The sequence below is a fragment of the Nanorana parkeri genome, unplaced genomic scaffold, assembly GCF_000935625.1.
Source record: "Nanorana parkeri isolate BGI_ZX_2015 unplaced genomic scaffold, ASM93562v1 scaffold950, whole genome shotgun sequence".
Classification (NCBI taxonomy): Eukaryota; Metazoa; Chordata; class Amphibia; order Anura; family Dicroglossidae; genus Nanorana; species Nanorana parkeri.
Window position 1 is genome coordinate 491,127 of NW_017307218.1, and position 14,923 is coordinate 506,049.

Genomic DNA, 14,923 nt, shown 5'->3' on the forward strand with positions numbered 1-14,923 from the left:
CAAATAATAAAAAATATATACATTTTATTTATATATAATTAAAATTGATTTTGATTGTTGATGGTTACAACAATGTAGCACCTGATGTAGCACCTGAAACGTCTTTCTGATGATTTCAATTCTGGAATGCGGTGCATTGACCCTGTGAGTTGGCCCATCCCTTCATTGATGAACCATAATTGAGTAATAACTCAAAGTATATGATTGATTACCAATACCTCAGTAATAACTCAAAGTATATGATTGATTACCAATAACTAAGTAATAACTCAATTTTCCCTTTACAGTCAGAACCTATTGGCATTTCCGTAGGTTGGCTGGATACTGCCCCTCGCTGCCAGCTCTCTGTGTTCCCCCCCGCCAGGTGCTGGTAGAAGGTCACTGTCAGCTATAGCCGTTACAGCTCATTCTCTGCATCCTGTTTTCATTTTCCTTTCTGGAACAAAAACAGGATATACTGAGCCAGCCTCTACCTTCCATCACATCCTGCCCCTTTGTTGTCTGTTTAGCTCAATTATATACACACAAAAGCATTGTATTTGTGCAACATAACTTCCAAAAGATTACAGGGTTTGTTCAACCCACCGCAATCTCTGCAGTCCTGTCCATGCAAAACTGATATTTAAAGTGGTCTTTGCATCAAAATGCAAGGTATACTTTTTTCTCTGCGCCCCCTATGTAAAAACACGGCATACATTTTTAAAATGTTTACGTATTTGATCGAATCACATTTTGTTTCAGTTTCAAACTGCAATGGTTTTCTAAAACTACCAATATATTATAACATTTCTTTGTATGGTAGCAGTATCTCTGACACCAAGTCATGGGGACAGGATGTGGGGGGAAATATCCCCACTGGGGATACAGACAGCCAAAGAAAATTAAGAGATTTTTATCCTTCTCTACTCATGCTAGAAAAGGTTTTTGCCGGGTTTGGGCTTTAGCAATCCACTCTGTGCTGCTGTTAAATTGACCCATGCACTTGGGGTCTTCCTGCACTGTGTAGACTAAATGGTTATTTCGATAGGGGGAATAGGAAAAGATGAGTTACTTAAGCATGTCATACAAGGATTGAATTTTGGCCCTTTGCTGAATTGACTGAAATTCAACCCTTGGGTGGCCCTGCCAGCACCACCAGATTTTTCAGCCGACTTTTGTCGAGGGAGCTGGGTAGCCCAATCATGGTGGATGAAGATTCCAAAGACTCGGCAAGGCTGTCAGTGCTAGCTAAGGAGCTAGCGGATGTCACATCACAGAAGGAGAGCTGAGTATAGTTCTGCTTTAAGGTCAAATTGTAGGCATCTCCAGCAATGTTCTTAAGATTACTACAGTAAGTTTGATTAGATCTTCGCCAACTGTGTTACACATCTAGGGGGATGCCAGGGGTGCACTATTTCATATACAACACTGAGACTGATCATGTCATTACAGTATATAGAACATCCAACTTATCACTCTCTTTCAGGAGTCCCACTTATCACTCTCTTTCACCAGGTGCTCTGATAGGGTCTCTCTCATTATCTACAGAACACTGGCAGATAAGACTCTGCAATGAGCTATGCTAAGCCCCTTTCGATGTATATAGATGACTTGGAGAAAACAGGACTCCTGTTTCAGCAATATGAGTGAGACACTACATAAAGTATAGCTGGGAACTCTTGTAGGGAGAATCTTTCCACTAGAGCCTCTGATTTAGGAAATCAGAGGGTGGTGCAGCCTATCATCTAAAAGTAGAGTAGCATATCAGTGTGATGTATTTTGCATTTTGGGTTGCTGGGATAATATCAGTCTTTAGTGTCTGTAAGGCATAATGCCAGCGATTGTTGTCAACAAATGTATAATACTTACCTCGGAGGCCTGGAAAAATATAGTGCCAGTCTAGTTCCAATAAAAGTACATTGTCTGTATAATGTCAATCTGTCATGCCTGTTTCCTATGAAGGTTGTTAGGATTCCTCTGGGCTCATTCGCCATAAAGAGACCCCTTCACCAGACCATTTGTTTAAACAGAAATCTTACCATAATATTATATGTGCATTTAAGGTACTTTATAATAATCGGTGCTGCTTATTGAGCCCATAATACCATCAACAAGGTAGGCTGTCTCAGTTGATCATCAAGTGGCAGGTCCTTTTACAACCAGCTCAACTGCCCAAGGCCATTTCATAAGAATGGGTGAGGAAGACTTAAGAAATAGGGTAAGAATTTACCACTGGGTGAACATTCATATTTATTGAAGTGCTTCCCTTGACTTAATGAATCAATACTTGTGACTGGACTGGACAACACTTCTTTCAGCCTTATTCTGTAAAGATTTCCTATTCTTAGGTATAGTACCCCAAAGCAGCCAACCAGAAAGATGAATGTGACCATTACAGGGAAAGGTAGTGTGAGGGATACCGGGAGGTAGTGCGAGGGTTACAGGGGGCAAGTGCTAGGGTCACAGGGAGAGCTAGTGTGATTGTCACTGTTACAGGGAGGGCTAGTGTGAGAGTTATGGTAAGAGTTACAGGTAGGGTTACTGTACAGAGCCTCAAGGTAGGGCATCTTCCCTGTGCAAAAAATAACTGGCACTGATCTCCCAGCAAGACTCATTATATTTCTGATCCCCAGCCCATAAAGAGGAAAAAGATTACGCCGCCTGTGCTGCAATGGTTTGCTGGGGACCTCTCTGCCATAACCCCACTGATCAGCTGCTTGGACAAAGATCCTACCTAGCTACTATTGTGTTTAATGCCCTCTGATACACACCAGACAGGCTTCAAAGACTTTGATTGATAAATGCCTTGGTGTTTCTTAGCAGTTCAGTACAGACAATATGACCTGCAGTTTAGATGACCCACAGCAGCCATTACAGCGTAGATTTGTTGCCGTCATTGGCTAAAGGAAACCTCTTTAAAAAAAGCCCTACCCATCAGTAAGATAAGCTTCCTAAAAATCCCCAATGCACAAGTCCAAAATTGGGATTTTGTGAAGAAGGCCACAAGTAATATGTATTCCACACAAACAAAATACATCTTCCTGGATGTCATGGCAGAAAGACTTCTACCCCGTGCCGTTATAAATAATCACGTCACAGTATTATAAAATATTAATTATAGCTTGATACATATCTGCTTGTAATCTCATCTGTCGGTTTACAAAGCAGATTTGCTAATTATTATCCCCGCAGATTGAGTCAGTGCAATGAGCTATAGTACGACACCCATCACCGTGACAGGCACAAAAATGAGCTGCATAAACAGTGACATTGTAAATAGAGTCGGCAGACAGAGACCAAATAAAATCTGTGTTCTGGAAAGGGAATTTTGTGTCAACAATAAATGTCATGTTATGTATTTTAATTTCCAGAGGGTAACAACTAATTAAACTTCTGCTTAGTTTAAATGACTATGTGGGCAATGTTTGGGGTTTCTGAAATCAAAAGTTTATCCCGATTAAGCTTTTTAGTTTTTAATGGAATAAGTAAGGATTAGACGTTTGGTCCAGTGACAACTAAGTGGGCATTTCCCTTACTTCCTGTTGGGTTTCCAGGACAGAAAGTGAAGGGAAATCTCCTACACAGGACAAAGTTAACTGACATGGGTTTTTAAGTCTTCATTACTTTATTCAAAACTTTAAAAATAAATTGGGGTATATATACACTTTACACACTGAGCTACATATGGGGAGAACAGTGTACATACCTAGGACCTATTTTATCCAGGCAGCAGTTTAATAGACAGAAATAGAGCAGCTCAACATCCACTCCCACTAATGGAACCCCGGCGCCAGATGAGACTTCCATCTAAGCCTTAAATCCAAAAGTCCATAGTAAACCAGCACTCGAAATGGGATCAGTCCAATAATATTAATTTACTTCAAAAAGACATAAGAACTGTCAATAACAAAGTTAAAGCGGACCTTTACCAATATCTTTAAAATAAAAACAAACACACCTTTAGAAATGTTTAGTAATGTCAATCTACAAACACATACTTATAGATAATTGTCGGCTTTGTATTCTTTGCATACCTTTTTTCTTTTTTCTTCCCCAGTCTTCTGACAGTGGCCATGTTTACTAAGGGCAGAATACTAGCTCTCCTTTTACTTCCTAGATTACTGGCACATGTGACTAGACATGTGACTAGGACAGGTGACCAAGCACATCTTCTCAGGGGAGGAAAATGCCTTTCCCTGAGATCTCATAAGATTACAGATGAGATTTCCCAGTAATGCTCTGCTGATGACAAGGCAATCCCAGTGTGCATTACTTTGGCAAACTTTCAAAGCAGGAAGTGAATGTTCTGCAAGTGTAAGTATTCAAAATCACAGAATTTTACACCTGTGATGCCTATGTTATTAGTAATCATCATGATACATAGATGGATGCATTGGTAGAATTTGTTCTGTTCTTATGCCTTTTGGGGAATAAATTGATATTATTGGACTGATCCCTTTTCGAGTGTTGGTTTACTATAGACTCTTAGATTTAGTGCTGTAGTTTAACAGTCATCCCCACTAACTTTTGTTGGTAATCTGATGATTTGGGAACCCCTTTAGCTTAGGGGTTACTACTAGCTTCCTAAATCAGGATCACATCTAATCCCAGGGGCTCAGTAGAGATTCAGTAGGAAATCAGGGGCTCAGTAGAGATTGCCACCTCTGCTGTCAACGTGTAATGGCCACAACAGCACATCAGACTCTTGTATTCCTTGCTGGCATTTGATTGGTTGCTCTGGGTCTATAACAACTGAGGGCCTATTCAAGCTGAGTGATTTGGATGTTCTATTCCCTTAATATGTAGCTGGAAGTTGCATCACTCCATGCTCAGCGGCTTATCGTATTTTGGTTGCTATAGAAAAAACAGATGCCTTCCACAAATTATGCCCAAATAAAAAAAGTAATAGTTATAAATATAACGGGTTAAATAAAGTACTTTCCCCACGTTTTCATACAACTCATAAACTGCGACCATGCACAAAAAAGGTCTGACTACAATGAATGCTTCATTTCCTTTTCTTTTCAAACAAAAGCAGGATGTGTTCCAGGACTTGGCTAACCTTTTATAAATAATAGCAGTATCCAAATTCCCCTTTCTCTAGGTTGTTCCATATGTCAGTACTGAAATTAAAGGCCCACAAAACCTAGAACAAAATAACTTTTTGTAAAAGAGTTACTAATACCAGTCACCATCTCTAAGAAACTGAGATATATGAAGGTTATGGAACATTACTGTGCAGCCTAGTGTTTTGTGTTAACTGCCATTGTAGGCTAAAAGAGGATTAGGACAGGAAGTCAGAGAAGTGTTGGAAAATATTACCTCACAGTATCCACCTTCATTTTAAAAATATCCACTTCTGATAAGCTCCTGAAAATTTAACATATTTTTACATAATTTTCCATTAAAACTGTTTTACTTAAACCAACTTCAAATGTATTGTTAGTCCACTGCTGAACTTATGGCCTCCTGGGTCAAGACACTCTCTGATAACTTATTGAATGTTGTTGTAACCAACTGTACAAAACATTGAAGGAAAAGCACATAGAAATCAAGTATTTTCAATTCAATTAGTCCACTAGAACTGCTGACAGTACATCCAAGATGGTGGCAACCAGCAGCAGTATCAGGGCTTTTGGATGTCTGCACAAGGGAGGCTTTTACAGGTAAATCCATTTATAAAATATGTTAAATGCACATATAATCTTCTTAGAAGGTTTTCGTATAAATAAATGGTCTAGCGACAGTAAGCCAAGCAATTGGCTTCATTCTGAGGTCTCTCATTGGCTCAACTACTGCCTCTTTTTCTAACTACTGCAATTTGTGGGGAAAGCTCTGGATACTAACATTAATAACTGATTAATTATCAGGCCTCAGTTTAATCAGAGTCGGGAGTACATCCATGTGATCACCTGGCTTGGGTAGCCTTGACAGGGACTTTAGTCACATTCTCTACTTGTTGGAACTTCTTGCACAGCCTTACAGAGAAACACAAGCACACGGTCTGATATGCATGCTGCACATGGCTTGAAAACAGGAAGGAAGCCACAGCTTTAGGCCTCATTCACACAAGAAAAGGCCGGCAACGTACAGCTCCGTGCTGCGTGCACTGCCATATTGGGCAGCTCCCGGGAAGGACAGGTGCTATGTGTGATTAGTATGCAGCCACTGTCCTTCTCTATAAGTGAGGCCTTATTCTCTACCTTTTCCAATACAACAGAGTATATACCATAGATACTGAATAACAGAACTTATAAACACTGCCATCTAGTGACTGAAATTGTATATGGCAGAAGTTTTTGCTATAAACACAGTAATGTCCATTGGTGCTTCTGACCATTGGTGCGTCCATGCCCAAATTTAGGAATTTTCTTTGCAAAGGAAATAAGGACTCCTTTCACTTTGCTTACTTTACAGGTCAGAGTTCAAGAGCCATGAATTACAATATCACCCCACTGCTGGCTTGTTCTTTTAGAAACCTGTCAGTAGACTGACCAAAGATACCAAAGTGACCAATATTTGCCATATGTGTAAGACCAATCTTACAACTGACGTTAATTTGTTTTAGATAATAATAATAGTAAAGTGAAACGATAAGGATTGTTGGTCAATTTTTATGTTACTTCTATAAATTCTATAAATAAACATTTAATGCATGACTAAGAATTCCCTGGGCACTATGGGCTATCTGAAGAGATGGTATAGTGGAAACTGCATACCTTGATGCCTTGAGACAAACGACTAGGGCTATGAAACTACTTATTTTTCATGTTGCTTTCTATGCTCGCAGGGAGATTATCCTTAGATGGAAATTAGCCACTCCCCCCACAGTGGGACAATGGTTACACACGATAGATATAATGCTCCCCCTTTACAAACTGACCTACATGAGTCGGAACTGCATGCGTAGGTTTGACCGGATCTGGGGAGACTGGGTGGAGGCTAGGGGACTCACCCTGGAGAGCCCTGGCGGAGAGGGTCCCCTCCCGCCTGGACCCTCTGATAATTAGGAAGGATATGGGTTGAGATGAGACTTTTTGACTCTGCAGGTCTGGCTTGATTACTGCGGATTCCACTACTTGCCTGACGCCTATACTGCACCTTTACTGGGATGCTAGGGCATTTCTCCTCCTCCCTCCTGGCTCCTGTGGCAGATCCCCGCCCCCATAGTTATGTATCCTGGATTGACCCATACGTTGGTCCAATTATATCTTTTACCTATGATATCTAAGATCCACGCTTTATTTTGCTTTTCTGTATTTCTTTTTTGTTTGATTACTGTATCGATTGTATGTATTTTATGTTTCTGTGATTTTATTTTTCTTATCAATTTTGTTTTCTGTCTAAAACAATAAAAACGTACCTGTTAAAAAAAAAATAGCCAATGTTTTAGGGCTGCACGTCCCTTCCTCACCTTGCGGAAGGGACCCTGTGCACCCCCGAAACATTGGCTATTCTGTCCTATGTGATGTTATTTGTCTGTAGTAACCAATGACATTCTTTCTTTAATGCTGCCGGTAAAGATTAAGCCAACACTTTTTGTTTTTATTTTGGATAGAGTAGAGAGTGGCTAAACTCCCTGATGAGTTTTTGTCACTAGAACAAGTGTCCCCATTGGAAGATTTCTCCAGTCTTGCTGACCCAATGACAACTTAACATTTTAGATTTTCACTTGCTTTCAGCATCAAAGACAGTAGTCACCTTCACCAGGAAAAGCAGAGAGGGTGAGTCTCCCAAGTAAGGATACAGATAACAATTTAAACTGAAATAAGGTTTTATAATCTTTCTGTCTTTATCCAAATTTAAAGAAGGGAGAAATCACCTCTGCACTGCAAGGTTAAGTGCTCGCTTTGTCTAGGTGGCTCAAATACAACCATTTTACATATCCGATCCTTGGTCCCACTAGCTGTTAGTGCTCACCTCCCTTCCCCTTCACTTAGAATTAGGCGGTTCCTCAACATCCTTGCATCTAATGCAGGTTAATAGACCTGAATAAGATGTGATGATGTCAGCGGTCCTTAGACTGCCCAGGAGAGGCTGTTGGGACCGGTCTAGCAGCCCAGATGGAGCCGGTAGAACTATGGATCAGGTGAGTAATACAGCTTTATTTGTATCTCTATGATACAAATAATATATAGATAATAATATATATGTTTTAGTATTACAATATATAGATAGAGAGACATATATAGAGATTCATATTGATACATCGACAGAAATTGATAAAGATACATTGGTAGAGATTCATAGAGATACATAGTTAGAGATACATTTTTGAGCTCCCTAGACAACCCAAGCACTTAACCCTTGCAGTGTGGGGGTAACTACAGTCCATATCATTGAAGACATGAACTGTAGCTTTGTCAATGACACAAAAATGATACACATTTACAAATACAAATAGCTCTAAAGCAACGAAGGTACTAGAAATACATACAGACTTGAAGTACCGTTTCTGGTTATGATAGCAAAAATATATTCTCCGAATGTATTTCACATCTTAGAAAAGAGAGCGTGAAGAAAAACAGAGAAGGAAGAGAAAAAGAAGGAAAACATGTGACAAGACAAAAAAAAAAAATAATAAAAAAGTGAAACATGTTTTTCTTCTAGATTTGCATAAAGTGTGAATGGTTTGGGACCTGTGTCGGGATTTGTTGCTGCTTGTGCCCCGTTGCAAAGATTCACCCTCACTATTTGTCATAGTGATTATTTTTAATGAGTGACAGGAGAGTGTTGTCAACAGAAAATGTGTAGAGGAGATATCTTCCAATGGAGACTCTTGCTACGGTGACAACTGGCAGAGGTGGGGTATTCCCCTGACTTTGTGTATATTTCAACTCACTTCCAGTTGTGTCTCGGGGACAGTAAGTGAAAAGAAGTCTCCTATATAGGAACACAGGCACGAATAAAAATCTGATTCATCTATCCCTCTATTCAAAGCTATAAAACATAATTTAATCATTTGTTTCAAAATGTGCTAAAACACATTTCAAATAGTAACACATTAAATTAAACAAAAAAAATCAGTACTTTGTAAGTGAATATGGTAATCACTTCCAATTAAGACATTTAGCAAAATGTGCAAATCCCAAACCAGCCACAGACAGGTAACCAATTGGAAGAATGGATGTTGTTATAGCAGTTTTAGTCTAATAACACCCTGGGAGGAAGGCTGTTACTGTCTGTTCCAATGAGCCAGTCCAGAAAAAGCCTTCTTGCCCTTTGCTTCCAATGTTTGCTGCTTCCAGTTGCTCTAGAGAGGTTAAAACAGCTTTTCAAAGAAGGGTATAACATAGAGTACCACTCACCTGAGTTAAGGAAGCACAAAACGAATCAAAAATGTTCCAGCACCAACTAAAGTAGAAGACAATAATCCACCAGCCAAGTGTCAGCAAGGAATACAGGACTGGAGTTACGGCTTTCCAGAATGTCCACTGTTCTCCAGCTTGGGAATGAGCTGGACTCCCACCCAGCAGACTTCCTTCCTGCGATTGTTCTTCACGTTATTGAGGCTTCCAACCAACTCACTTCATGGAGGAAACTAGATAAACTAAATTCAGATTTTTTTTTCTGCTTATTTCTGGAAACACACAAGCCTATAATGAAAGCAGAAGTAAATGACTGAGGGTTTGTGCTGTCTCCTAGTAGTTTTCATAGGGGTAAAAAGGGTCACCTAGGGCAAATAGGAACCAGAATCATTCTGGCTTAAAAAAGCCACAAAGCGCTTATGTTTCCAGTCTTGATGGGTCAACATTTTTTATGTGAAGGATGTAAATCTGCATAATTAGACCCCATATCAAAACCATTATGTCTCCTTGGCTCTTCATCTCATCTTTTATTTTAAAAGTAATTTCAGTGTTAATGTCCAGTTAAGACATTTTCACTAGATCCTCTGTTCCCTGTTTCTGTTTCTTTTCCCAATAGGGGAAGTCAGCTGGACAGGAAGTGATGAAAAATCCCTTCACGGGGGAAAATCTCACGATTGGACTCACAGACAACAATAAAAACCTGACAGAATCACTTCCAAGTGGAAATGATTACCATATGTCCCTTGTGATCTTGTACTGAACAGAAAGTTTAGGGAAGCGTAGCTGAGAGAGCTGGAGCTGTTTGGAAATATGATGACTGTAAGTGCTTGGGCAAGAAATAGTTTGCTGGGCGATGTATACTTGTTTGATCTGGATTTATTTTTTTTAAAGTTTGAGAGTTTAAACTACATTAAAGGAGAACTATGGGGTCAGTGTATTTCCCCATAGTTCTCCTGAGAGTCACGGGAGGACATAAACTAGCGTCCTCCGGCGACCCAAAGCTCAGTTTATGGCGAGCTATAGCTCGCCATATACTGAGACCACGGCAGCCGGGACGGAGCCCAACATTACTGTCGAGATCCACCCAGCTGCGTGATTGACATCTGGCTCTGTCTATCTAGAGACAGAGCCAGGTGTACATGCCCCCTCCCCCATCTGTTCCTCCTGTCAGCGCTGGAGGATCGGAGCGGGGAGGGGGAATCCCTGCAGGGAGCCATGAGTGACAGTCACGGCTCTCTGCAGGGACGTGATCCAGAAGTGAGCGAGCGACGGTATGTGTTCGCTCAGGTTCCCGATCTATTCAGTTTCATTGTCACACGTCGGCTCCAACTATGAGGTTGAGTGAAAATCACTCACCTCATAGTTCTCCTTTAATGGCAGAAGGGGCAGAGGCTAAAGTGTAACTCTAGGCAAAACCAAAAAGTGACATGATGCACTTCATCAGTACTATTAAGACCGCAGTTTTGATTTTTCCAATTTCCCCCTATATACATAGTTTTATTACATGTTAATCCTGCCAGCAGATGCTTTATTCATCTACTTCCTGTAAAAGGGTGACAACGCTATTCATTATGCAATGAAATCACACAGCAGCATTGCCACCGTGTGGGCTGAATAGTCTTAGAGGGGCAAGTCGTTTTTACTGGACTTTTTTTTTAGCAGGTAATAAACAAACTAAAGCCCAGCTCAATATTTACATATTTACATGGCTTAAACCTATTTTTTTTCTTTTGCAAAAAAGGTTTAGGCCATGTAAATAAAAGCTGACCCTACCTTTGGCGGTTTTATAGGGTTACAAATAGTGTTTAAGGTGACTCCACAGTGACATACAGTAGGAATTGATATAAAGGTTAGACAAGTAAGTTTCATTTCATTCCAAATGCAAATTCTGACGAAAGTTTGTGAATTCCAATTAGGAACTCCAAGCCTGCTCCTGTGATAGACTACAATCAGTGGTGGAACTACCGCCGGTGCGGGACTTTCTAAAGTGAAATTTAAATGAACTGTAAGACTTTACACACTTTTATTTAACATATCTGGAATGTAACAAGCGGATTGAACCTGCAAGTTCCACTTGGCTTTAATAGAAAGTAGAACCCAGCTCCATACTAGAACCCATGTGACTTCCTTGTGGCCTCCTCATCTGTCCCACTTGTCCTTTTAGGGCCCTAGTGCAATAGCACTAGCAACACGGGTGGTATAGGCAATACTGCAAAAGCAATTCATTCTTGCTGGCGTATTTTTATTGGTTTTCTATATTTCTGCTCCCTCTTTTCCATCACAGGATTCCGCTCGATGCTCCACACTATGTAAATATCAACAAATTCATAGTGAGTGTTTCAGCCTGTCCGAAATGCCTTGTTGAATAATTCTGCTTTAACATGGCATGCTGCGTTGACATTGATAAACAACCTGACAGAATGGTTCATTCTCTTTAGAAAGGCGGATAGATCACACGAATGTTCTTTCTGTAATTACTTCTGACAACCAGCGCACAAACATAGTACATGCATATTGTGCGCGGATGTCCTATGGAAATGAAGACAAGATATCGATCTCCGCTCTTCGGACTAGTGACTTTTAATAGAGGGACCTGAAAAATTCATCTAGTTTGTGTGTGATTGTGTGTGACATGGCACATATATTTTTTAAACTTAAAATAAATGGGCAATTTCACCATTAATTATTTTGTGACTTTGTCCGGAATTTATAGCGCAACTTCAGGTAGATATTAAAGGGTTATTAAACCCTCCGTTGTTTTGCATATATCTATTGCTAGCAAGCAGTAGATATATGCAAAAAGTGTAAAAAATAAAAAAATGCTTTAAAAGCGGTTTAAACTTACCTGTGTCTTCCCCGCGCGCTCCCGTCCGAAAAAGTGAAAATTCTCGAGCGCCCGCAAAGCATCTTGGGGCCGGCGCATGCGCAGTACACATTTTCGGCTGGGAGACGAGGAGAGACACAAGGTAAGTAAATGGACAGCGTGCACCCGCATGCAGACACCGTGGGACAGGAAGTGCCAGCAAGCACAGAGGAGTCAGCGCTGGATCGGAGACCTGCAGCAGCACTGGAAAGAAGGCTGTAAAGGACAGGAAAGATAAAAAAGATCGGATTAAAAGACATCATTTAGGCTGGGTTCACACATGGGCGTAGCATAGGCGCATTTTTTATGCTCGTTGTTTTCGCGTTTTCTAGCACGTTTTTCCGTTCAGTGAAACGCGCGTTTCACTGGCGGTATGATTTAAAAAATGTTTTTCCTTTATTATTTTCTTTATATATTTTTAATTTAAAAAAAAAACTTTTAAAATTCCCGTCGGTTCCTCCCCCCTGCGACGCGGCCGCTCGCAAGGGACGGAACCCGAAAGTCGGCAGCGGGGATCGCGGACAAGGTAAGTCCGACGCTGTATTCCCGAGTGTGGCTCGGGGTTACCGCTTTGTTAACCCCGAGCCACACTCGGAAATACCAATGGAAACGCGTGGAAAAACGCCCCAAAGAAGATCCTGTACTTATTTGGGCGTCGGGCGATTTTCAGCGCGTTTCCACGGGCTGAAATACGCCCGGGTGGGAACCATGCCCATAGGGAAGTATGGGATTTCACTGTTTGAGCGTTTTTCAGCGCTTCGATCAGCGCTGAAAAACGCCCAGATATAAACCAGGCCTTAAGGTAAGTGCTGACATTAACTTACGGGGGGAGGGAAAAAAATCTTTGACTTTAACCCCTTCATGACTGAGGCCCTTTTTTCATTTTTTGCACCCATGTTATATTCCACATTTTAGGCCTGAAAATGACTTAAAACCCCCCAACATTATATATTTTCTGAATGCCAAGACCCTATAGAATAAAATGGTGGTAGTTGCAAATTTTTATGTTGCGCAATATTAGCGCAACTCCTTATTAAACCCCAACATTTAGTGAAAATATCACTTTAAAAACACCAGTGAATGCATTTTAGCTTTTTAAAAATAAAATAATTAAATATATTTGAAATGCAACATGTACAGTATAAGAATGTTAATTCAGCACGAGGAGCCATTTGGGTGTGCCATGTTCACATGTCCTGACATGCTGTCAGTAGAAAAGAGCACAGAGGGTTGGGCCCATCAGTCTGCTGCTACCCTTCACTGTCCAGTCACAGGCTGGGGATCAGGAGTTGACTCATCTGTGTTGCTTTATTGCCCCAGAGAAAAGTCAGGTCACCAGGCTGGCTGTTTCTGTGTGGCAGAGCTATGTATGAATAACGAATGACTGGAGACTGGATAAATCAGGTAAAACAGCTCCTATATATACAGTATTTCAGCTATTTGTCTAGTGTTTAGCTTTAAAGAAGATGTCCAATCTAATCAACAAGCAGGATATTGTTTAAAACTGAACTCCATGGAAATTAAAACACTGCAGTTTTGTCTCCCTGCATTGGAAAAGTTAAATGCTAATTTTAGCCAAGGGTACAGTGAGAAGCAGCAGACTGATGAGGTCATCTGTCATTCACTTTGCTCTCTTGACGTACCATCATGTTCCTTATGAGCATATAAGAAACACAGCACACCTCTCTGACTCCTTGTGCTTATTCTCCACTTTCCAATCTAAACTCTGCTGTACAGCAACTGCAAGAGTCTCATACCAGGTAAAATTCTAGTACTTACCGAACACTGCTTTCATAAAAAGTAATAAAGTTAATGATGTATTAATGAATATGCAGCTGCATTAATGTGGGTGTTTTATACCTGCCTGGAGTTCAATTTTAAAGTGACATTAAACCCTCAGATTTTTAAACATAAAACAATACTGTAATGTGCGCCTTACTGTAATCCATGGTTGTTTCCCTTCTCTTTGCTGCTCTTCCTTTTAAATCTGTATCTCTTTTCATGCTTGGCAGAACTTCTGTTTTGCAGCAGACTGCATTGTCTCTGAAATGGATACATGGTGACTGTGTCTAGGTTCACAACCTGAGCCAGCACTACAGGAAGAAGCACTCAGCTGCAAAGGGAAGTACTCCCCAAGCAGAGATACAGATTTAAAAGGAAGAGCAGCAAATAGAAGGGAAACAACCATGGATTACAGTAAAGCACACATTACAGTATTGTTTTATGTTAAAAAATCTGAGGGTTTAATGTCACTTTAAGGCATACTAAATTGGCATATCCAGCCTGCTGCTAGCATGGGGTATTTTTGCCTTTTTTGGCAGAAAATCGGACTGTTAAAAATATAAAAAGAAGCCCTCAGTTAGAGTATAACTGACTGCATTACAGTAATAACTGATAAAGCTTCATTTGGGCTTTAAACACCAAATGCAGTGCTGTCCTGCTTAAGTTGCTTGCCCACTAATATGCAGTAAAGGCATATATTATTAGTATTTATATAGTGCCAACAATTTATCCAGCACTTCACATACTGCACATTCAAATCAGTCCCTGCCCTTGAGGAGCTTCAGTGGCGTAACAACCGGGGAGGCACTTGCCCCGGGCGCAGGACTGAGGGGGGGCGCCGTCACGACCCCCGCTAAACGAAGCCCCTGGCTCCCTCTCTCTGCCACATTCACCCGGCTGTCATCGGGCGGCCGCTCGCTCCTCCGAGGCCACTGCGAGCGGCTCTCTACAGTGCCTGATTGGAGGGCGCGTCTGCCTGATCCAGCCAGCC